Genomic DNA, 10,882 nt, shown 5'->3' on the forward strand with positions numbered 1-10,882 from the left:
ACTGTTCTAATTGCGCAGGACATGGTTTACTTCAATGCAAACGGCATTTAGAATTCATTATATCAATGCCAAAATGTGGTAGTGGTGCTCATCCACCAATAATCCAACATGGTCTGAGCTGTATAATAGGCAAAATAATAAATGCATTTGACACAACAAATATAATTTATTCTGCTACAAAGGACGCATGTCTTTGCACGTCACCTCCTTTTAACATGTCCTTGACAGTTATAAATAAAATTGAAAAAAAGAAAATCAATGTAGGATAAATATGATATTCACAATTTACCATGCTATTTTGAACAATCTTTTTGATTGAACATATTGATTCAGTCATAATCAACAAAAAATGTGTCCTTACCTCCCTATTAGTATATATATGTCATTATATGGTTACATTTCACCACATTTTAGGTTGAATAATAAATGAATGAATGAAATATTACACATTCAATATGGTAATTTGATGCATAATTTCAATGTGTGTTAGCAGCTAATCATATATTGTACAAAATATGTTCAACTCCATACCACGCATATACACACACAAGGCAACACACACACAACACACACACACACAGCAGGGTTGACAGGACTGGGCAATGAGCTGTCAGAACAGTCTCTCTGCATCACACAGGTCATTGGCTGATCCCTGTCTGTCTCTTTCTGTCTCTTTCTCTACCTTTCCCTACATCTCTCTCTCTCTCTTACCCCCCCTCCCTCCTCCTCCTCTGCGTCTCATTAACACAACATACAATTAAAGTATGTGTATCAGTGTCAGACCCCTGCTATTAGCACCTCAGCCTAAATGGCACTTGGCAGGGAGCTGAATCTCAGCATCCTCCTCCCAGCCAAACAATTAAAAGGCCTCACACACGCGATCAACGCCAAAACACGTTAACACCTAATTAGCTTGACACAGCAGTGTACACTACTGCTGCGGTGTGTGTAGGTGGACTGACACTGTCCAGCTCCCCGTCACCTCTGTTGCCATATGTTATGTATTTAATATTTAAAACAGCTGAATTGCTTTTCATTCTCTTTCAAAATATAACGTTTTTAAAAAGGTCTATTCTGCAGTTGAGAAGTAGAGATTACCTTGCTGTGGCTTGTTGGGCTGCACCTGTAATGTCTGGTTTAAAGCGAAGTCGGCATATTTACAGCAGCCAAGTCAAGTTGAACTAAACTTGCTAGCTGGTGCATTTTGCATATTTCATGTAGGTGAATTTATCAATTAATCTATTTAGAAATAAACCAATGTTTGCTCACACTTAAGTACAAAAAAGCCAAAACAACAGCATGGACTGTTGGTGTAGGAACCCAAGAGAATTTTCTTTTTTAAATCCCTTCAAAGTGACTGACTGCAGTGATTCTCACACACAGACACACAATCTCCTCTTTCTCACACACAAATACCACACCTACTCCCACACTGCAGCAGTAAATATCTGAGATCTAAATCCTCTTCACAGCGTTGTCTAATTACTCCCAACAACATGGTAGCTGATTAACTTGTAATTGCTGCTCTGAACGCAGCCTGTCCCTCTCTCCTCGTTAGGGTTATTACTGACTATAATTACCGCTAATGTGCATTGAGGAACACACACACACACACACACACACACACACACAACCTCACATGTACAAAAACAGACGTGCAGGTGGAAGCTCATGCGCAAGCACCTGAACACACATATTCTTCTTCACAATACACTCGTGCACACACCTCGCCAGGAGAATACTTATATTCTTGGAAACTGTGACTGGTGCACAAAGCAATAACAGTGAAATTTAGGCAACTAAATTCATTTTCCGTACGTTTTCTCATTTAAGTAGTGGGATTCACAGCAGCCAAAATCCTGTAATGGTCTTCATATGTCACCTCATGTCTTTCCCGTGTCCTTTAAAGCCCCATCATTTACCCCAAATCGGACATTGATGTCCCTTGAGCCGTCCTGAAAGTGAAGCCTATGACATTCCCTCTACCATTTGAGATTCTGGTAAATTGTGATGATGTGAACGTACAAGCTGAAGCTATTTCTCTTGGTTAAGAGTGTTAGTGGAATTGCCTTAGACTTAAGGGGGGAACTAAAAAAACTATTTTAAAGGATGATAACAAAGCAAATATCTCTGTCTATGTATTTACGGCATCAAAAACTCCTTCCTGGTTTTGAAATAATTATCCAAAAACAATCTTCAGCAAACAAACGATTATGAAAATGTATTTTCCATGTTTGTCTTTTTTTTGTGGGGGTGGGGTTAAGTATACCCTGTCATCACAGAGATCATATCCCAAATTGTTTTGATATCCTGCAGGAAATCAGATAAGTAGCGACATATGTTTTGCATTTCCATAAAAGCAACATTTGTAGAATTAACTATCTGCTTGTAAAACCCAAACAGGGAATTTAGAAGTGCTCATCTGTTTATGAACTTCCTCACTGGGTTCCTGTGAACTGCAGAAAGAATGAAAACACAAGTAATGGCAGTCTTATTTATTTTAACAAATATATTTTACCACTGGAAACTACCCACCTTGTTTTAGGCAAATTCCATCACTTGATTATGACATTACTAATGAAAATAAGTCCTCTTTGAACTGATACACAACTGTGAGCTGTGTGCTGACAGCATGGTGCCACTATTGTTGTCTTTCTTTGCTCCCTCTGCAATACAAGGGGCTTCTCTTCTCCCCGTCTGCCTCCTCTGTTTAAAAAGGCATTCGCGTGAATCTAAATCCAGCTTAATCGTAATTCTCCAACTAAACTTGCAGTGGAGGAAGCTACGAGCACAAAGCTCCTTTTAAGTTCATAATCACTTTCTGCTTTAGCCGGGGATAATGGTACTACTTGTGGGAGATTTAGCCCACGTCTGACTTTCTCTCTCTCTCCTGCCCTCCCTCTCTGTCTCTCTCCGTTTCCCCCAAACGCTATCTCTCTTTCTTCGGACCATTAGTGATATTGCCGGGCCGCAGACCTCTGTGTTAAGTCACTTAATCAAAAGCAATGGGTTGAAAATCTTGTTTGGCCTCTTACGTCTGATTCATTCCTGCAGACAAGAGCAGCAGAGAGACAGAGAGAGGGCCGGGGGGAAATAAATGGAGAGCGAGACAGATAAGTAGAGGGAAGGGAGAGAAAGTAAGCGAGCGAGTGTTGATAGTAAAGTGAGATAGCGAGGGAGAAAGTGTGAGAGAGAAGAGAGAGGACATTAGGTGGTGGTACTATGTGTTATCAGCTAAGCAGCACCAGAAAGGCTATCATTGGCTCTTTCACCCTCTGGGGATGAGGAGGCCACTGTTCCTCTAACCACTTCTGACCACATCTCATCCACACACACACAAACACACACACACACAAGTATTTTCTCTAGTTTTTTTCCTTCTAGTTCTTCATCTGACTTCTTCGTCAGTATAATTCATACATTCACACAAACCCTTTTCCTGTTCTCTTCTCTCACACAACACAGCTAGACAGAGACCTTCCAGGTAAAAAGTTCCTGAAAATAATTTGAAAATAAGATGTCCAAAATCTAGCAGATCCTCCAAATTATACTAACTAAATATGTCATTTGTCGTAACTGAATGAACAGAATGACACATATAAGCGTTTTCTGATCGGACACCCCTGTTACAATTCACTAATATTAATATTTAAGTTTTAGATGGGCTCAAACTAATGTTTTTTTTTCTACATTTTTTTGATTAATCTGTTGATCATTTTCTCGATTCATTAATTGGTTGTTTGCTCCATGAAAATGTCAGAAGAATTGTAAAAAAATGTTGAATACATTTTCCCTAAAGCAACGTCCTCAAATGTCTTGTTTTGTCCCCAACCCAAACATATTCAGTTTACCGTCATAGAGGACTAAAGAAACCAGATTACAGTTAACCAACTTCAGCATTAGGCCTAACAAGATCTCACTGACTAACAATTATCAAAGTAACACAGAGGGTTTGGTAATGTAAGCATTGTGGATAGACCAACCAGCAGCAGACACTCGTCAGACTGGGTTATAGGGGCTGACAATGCATGTCAATGAAGGTCCTCACAAGTATAGAAGCACAAACATGCATGTGTGTTTGTGCGTGCGTGCGCGTGTGTGTGTGTGTGTGTGTGTGTGGAGATGATGGGTGATGGAGGGGCTCCATGCTCCATAGGGGGGCAAATGGAACATATGGAGCACCAGACCTCTCCTGTTGTACTGCAAACACACACACACACACACACACACACACAGATTATATTTTCAGTTATTAATTCAAAAGAAGAAAAGTTAATTTCCTCTTTTCAGTGCAGCTGACAGGTTTAAATAATAAAGTGTTTGTCTTCTGTAGGATGTGCAACAGAAGAAGGAGGAAACACAAAAGGAAATGGTCTTGGTGCGCTTGTATTCATCAGTATATATCCATGAAATAAACTTTGCACTACTTATACTGGGAAATACCAGCTGTAAAAGTGAAGATTCACAATTCAGAAGTTCTACCTACAAAAACCCAGATCCCCCATTTACACTCATGGCTTGAAGAAACAGACTAACAACTGGGGGAAAAAAAGCATTGGTTTGATTCCTCCATGGCTAAGGCCAAACCTTATACCATTAATGCACCAGCTTTTAACATCAATGCACTCTACGACTTTGTCTTAGTTGTACAAGTTAAATCAGCAAAGCCTTTCTCTCCAAAAGTAGAGAACTGCACTAAGCTGAAGATCTGTAAGATGGTTTAAAAGTCATAAGTGAATTGAATTTTCTTAATTATGGTAAAAGTCAAAAAGTTGGGTATTTTCTTGTGAATTACCCTATGATTCACATCGGGGTCAGAAAGTAATCTCTGAACTCTTAAGACAATCGTAGTTTTCATTTGCTAATTGAGAGAGAGATGGATTGAGGGATAGACGGAGAGCGGAGATGGAAGAGCAAAACTAGTGTGACTCTCTCATCCCTCATCTCTCTCTCTGTTAATAGTCTTTTATTTCATGTTTCTTTTTCCCCTCATTTCCCCCTGTCCCATATGTATGAATGTTCAAAGTCTCCTGGATTTGGGACGTTGCATTGTGGGATAGCACAGTTAGCAGCCCTACTTAGTGGAGTCAAGCCCCTTTTAAAAACCCCTGAAAAGCGACAGAAAATCCCTCTCAGGCCAAATCTTCTAAAGCGGTCCAACTAGTCTTCATTGCAGAAATTCATGGTTAAAGAATAATAAAAAAGAACTGAATTTAATCTGCTTTTTGGGTTGTTAGTGTGAGAGAGAAGATATATCAAAAAAGAAAAAATAGACAGAGCCATAATTATTCATGAATCCTTTAACACTGTATGATTTTATCTGCAGACTGTAACAGACTCAGTCAGATCATTAATAATGCACAAATCATATATATGGCCCAGCATTCACCTTAAGTCCTTTTCACAATTTTGTACAATACAAGTCTAAAAAGCAATGGAGCACAACAGAATTGGAGCTTGGGAATATTGATTGAAGAAACCAATAAACTATTTCAGAACAGCAATTGTGCAATTTTGTTAAGTTTATTGTGATTGAGAAATCATTTTTTAACAATTTATGTTACTATTTATACCCTTATTGCTTACTTAACCCTTATTATTTATCATTGATGTGATTTGTTATCTTGATTCAAATCATTTTAAAAGAGATTTCTGCTCAGACATTCGCTTCCCAGCTCTCCTGCTGAGGGTTTGTACTATTCGACTGTTTATCTCAGGAGAAAGAATAAGAGTATTTCTCTCTCTCTCTCTCTCCCCTTGTGTGTGTGCGTTTGTGATAAAGCATGTGTTGCCGCATGTGTCGCTGATTGTCGGGAGGTGTGGATACTTCACATCAAACACACTCCAGCACCTGTACACACAATCAGCCGTCTCCTCGCTGCCACAGGTGTACTGTAGGAATACTCTGTTACACACACCTCTCAGACCTTTAAGAACACCCAATTCAATTAACAGGCACACACATGCACATATTCAAATGCACTCAAACCCATCCACCCACCCACCAACCAATCACCTAATACACAGATTACAGCACACACACACACACACACACACACACACACACAAAGTTGAGTTTCAATCCCTTTGCAGAGGCTTCTCAATTCAATTAAGACACACTGAAATACTTCTTTTGATCTCAGTATTGGATATCAGGCACACACACCTGATGCTAGCAGCACTAGTGGCCTCAGCTTTTAGCAGCATTGTGTCACACACAATGCTAACATCATCTGGCTAGAGGTAACAACAGTTTTCAGGCAATAGTGATATTTTCAAAAGGTACAACTGAATGTGCTGCGAATTCAATTATGTGGCATTGTATTTCACATATGTGTGTGTTCCTGGGGCTGTGTGTTTTCATGCACGTGTTAAGTGTGTATGTGTGCGTTACGTCTGTGTATGCAAATGCCATTTCCATTTGATAATGAGCTTTCTCCCGTTTCAGGAAGAGTTCATATTGGAATAGAGTTCCTGAGCTAACATGCCCTATGATGGTGTTCTGTTCTTATTATAAGATTAAGTGATTGCATGTAAAGGTGCGATAATTCTGTCTTTCTTTTTGCATCTTAAAAAAATATATATCTGGAGTAAGAGGCATCTTCTCTCAAGTAGATACAGAAAGGATGTATACATGCAATTTTCCAGTCGGTATTGCAACGTCCTTTTCACTGGTCTACCTAAAAAGATTGCAGGCCAGCTACAATTAGTTTAAAATGCTGCTGCCTAACCAGGAAAAGCAAATTAAATTTCATCACACCTATTGTCAGAGTTCTGAATTGACTTCCAGTAAGTTTACAAACATTTACTTGTCTATAGCTAACATAACCTTGATTCACATACAATTCTGACCTATTTATCCAATATGAACCTATCAGAGCTGGTAGGGTCACCAAGCAGTTGGTCTGAGTGCTACTGGAAAATCTTCCAACATCAACGCTGTTTAAAAGCAGACTTAAGACATTGCTGTTCTCCTGTACATGCTAGTTTTGGTTTGCATTTGTGTTTTAATGCATCTGTTTTTTGTTTTTTAGTAGACCATGTTTACATACATACGTCATTTTTTTCTGTAAAGTATAATATATCTCTCCTGGAATGATATGTTGTATTTAAATAAAGTTTTTGCCTTTTACGTGCTAACCATTATGAAAAAAAAGGTGGCGGTATGTTTGACTGACAAGCAGGGCTTAAATGAAAGTCCATAAGAATGCAGATGTGTTGTCGATCTGTAATGTAGATCGACAACACAAACTGACTTTCAACCTTGTTACCCTTCTTTAAGAGATGGATGGAAGAGTCTGAAGTGTCCAGAAGTGACTGGGAGGGACTGAATGAGCTCTGACGTTGTTTGCGCTTCAGAGTGGAGAAGTCAGAACAACTCCCTGTTTCTTGGCAAAATATAGATTTGTGATGCCAAGCCACGGACTTACCCTTTAAAGAAACTATTCATCGTGAAGATCTTTAGAGTTTACACACAAATTTTGAAGTCGATCTCATCAATTCCCTAGGAGGAGTTTGTTAAAATACGCCTGAAAATAGTAAAACCAGAACCAAAATTGGACATTAAATTCAAAATGACCGACTTCCGGTTGGGTTTGGGGTATGGTGGCTTTTTTGTACATCTAGACATAATACATATGGCAACCAATTTTCATACATCTTTTGCCATACCCATGCGCAAGACCCATATCAGATGTAACATTTTTCCATTTGTGATGTGTGTGCCGAGATTCATACGTTTTTGAGCATGTTTAGCCAACCAAAAATGCGATAAACTGTAAAACATAAAATTAAAAAATTAAACATTGACATTCACCTATCGTCATGGCAACAGCTTTCGACAAAAACTCACAGGATTCATAAACTGCTTACATAAAAGTTAATGGGCATTAGGGGTTATTTTTGTGTTCAAGATTCTCACCTTCTCCTGATATGTAGATGGGGTGATGGGAGATTTCTCTGCATTTTAATGGATGAGCAGTGCTTTGAAATAAAACTCAAGAATTAAACAAAATATTAAATCATTATTTTTCAGTTCAAGCATTTGTCCACAGCGGTGAGACAATATCTTAAAATTAAAAAGGAAAAAAAATTGCCTGTATGACCAAGGAATCAGACATTTCATCATATATTTCATTTTATCTATTTATACTGGTGATGAAAGTTTGTGCCACTAGATGTGAGACCATTTTTGTTCTCTGCAGATGAGAGCCAAGGCTGTCTCATTGGCAGGGAAATGACATTTTTGATTGTAGCACCTGTTTTGTGTCTCTCTACATGAATACACAGCGCCGGATTTTGCATATGTAAGGTTAAAGCGGCGAAGCTCATCCCGCTGTATTCAATCCTTAAAAAAGACATTTTCCTCCTTTCCCCGGAGGCCGTGTGTGTGAGGGGTAGGTTGAGGTAATAGATAGGGGGGGTGGGGGAAATGGAATATGTGTGTATTTGTGCATATATATGTGCACACTTGAGTGCATGCATGCCAAATTGTGTGCATATGTGTGTGCGTTGCTCCCTGTTCATGTGAATGGGAATTCATTGGGCAACCATTTCAAAATTAAATGCTTTTGGTCAGGCAGATTGCTTTACGTCTCTGTCATGTTGCTGTGAATCGGATGCAGCCTTTGATGGATATGAGGACTGACAGGTGAGCTGCCCTACACACACACACACACACACACACACACACACACACACACACACACACACACCACACCTATTCCCTTTATTCATCCTCACCCTCATTCTCTCCATCACCCCGTCCTCAAGCTCCGATCTTTTACCTTGTGCCTTTTGTTGTTTTTTTTTATATATTATTTTAAGGTATTTCCTATTCATAAGATATTTTAAAACCAAATGGAATGATAAACAAAACAAAAACAACTTTAACTTAGTTGTAAGTTACACTCTAACTTATAAAAAGCACAAATGCATCAAGGCCTGTTCTTGAGAATTCCAATAACAAAACTACAGTAAGAATATGAATGACTCTGCAACAGAGGTCACATTTAGTCACTTTTGTCATGTCACTTTGTATTTTAGTGTTTTCTTTTAGATGCTTTTCTTTTTAAAACATTTGATTGATTTGAAAAATTCTGATTGTCTTGGTTTTCTTTGTCCCTCATCCCATACATATTCATGTCTGTTTCAGGCGCTGTTCTTCTATTTTTAAAATACTTTTTTTTATCAAGTTTCCAGAAAGTTTCAAGCTTTGCTCCCACTTCGAGACATATGCTCCACAAACACACAAACAAACACCAAACAACCACAAACAAACAAAACAAAACCACACACACACACACACACAGCTGTCCGGAACTAACAGTGCTACTGTAATAAGGGATCTACAGATGGTCCTCTCGAATATCCTGCACACATTTCCTTCTCCAAAAACAACTTGTACAGAGTTGGTTTAAGAACAATATGCAAAACTTCCAGACTTCCATAAGTGTTTGCTTGTGTATGTGAGTGAGTGTGTGAGTGTGTGTCAGTCATAACTAAACACAATCAGTCCTGTCAGTCTGTGAACTTCCTGCTGGGTGACAGTCTGCATCTGCCTTCCTGGTACACGTCATCTGTCTGCTGCGCACGCACGCACACACACACACACACACACACACACACACACACACACACACACACCACACACACCACACACACACACACACACACACACCACACACAACACAAACACCACACACAACACACACACACACACACACACACACAGCCCTTCATTTCCTAAAATGAATATCATTCTTAACTGAGGGGAAAATGATCTCAGAGCTACTTTCAGGACATTACTTAATTCTCTGATGATGCATAAAGAAAGCTTCACAGCACTGCCACTTTGATGATGAGAAACAAGTCAGCCGTTTGACGTGTTGCTAAACTCACTAGTTCATCTTAACAGCTACTGTATGTTTAATAGTAAAGAGTCCTCACAAGCTAGTCTTTTATGTTATGCTCATACCACAGCCACACCTATGAGGAAACCTTTAGCTTAACCTACATCATCTAGACAGTTTTTTTGTGCCATAACTATACTGCGTGTATTGTATGTGCTGTTGTATAAAGGGGAAATCACAGATAAACTAAAGGCCTCAAAAATTAATATTTAGTCTTCAACTTGTAAAAGGACTTTTTATCAACAAGATCGGGATTTGTAAATCTAACAGCGACATATCTGCTTCAAGGCTGCAATTACCAGCACAGCAAGCCTGCTGAAAACTATTGTATGTTGTCATAAAACTCTGTTTGAGTTCCTGTCACACACTCTCTCCCTCTTTGGCTCCACATCTATCTGTATTTTTAGTTGTGCATTTATGTGTGTCAGTGCGCATGTTGCACAGTGTCTCATTCGCCTCAGACGCGAGGACTTCTCACTCGATGAGCAGATGAAAGCCACTGAGAGGTAATGGAACCTCTGTTGAGACGAGCCAGCCAATCTGCAGCTCACCAAAATACATTTCACTCAAACACATGCACGCACACACACATATATATCTACCCAATACATTTGCATCTCGAGTGCTGTGGTAGCTAGCTAGCGAGACAATTCGACTTACCATTCAAATGAAGGCAGTGTTTGTGTGAGCCCTGGGAGAGAAAGAGGCAGCGAGAGGTTTTTTAGGAATATGCAAATACTGCTCTGCATGGGAAATCTAACTTGAAATGAGCTTTCTATTTGGGGACCTTAAATCAAGAATCACTATGGTACACTGATGTGAATTGAATACGTTTTACTTCTGCCGATGTTTACATGTATAACCTGGCCGTTGGGGCTAAAAGAGACGGAAATAAAGAAAAAAACATGCAAAAAGCTGGGCAAATACATTGCACAGAACAATACTTCAAGTCTTTATGCTAAGCTCAGCTA

This window comes from Morone saxatilis, unplaced genomic scaffold, assembly GCF_004916995.1.
Source record: "Morone saxatilis isolate NCDOM2014 unplaced genomic scaffold, NCSU_SB_2.0 Contig21, whole genome shotgun sequence".
In the NCBI taxonomy this organism is placed as follows: Eukaryota; Metazoa; Chordata; class Actinopteri; family Moronidae; genus Morone; species Morone saxatilis.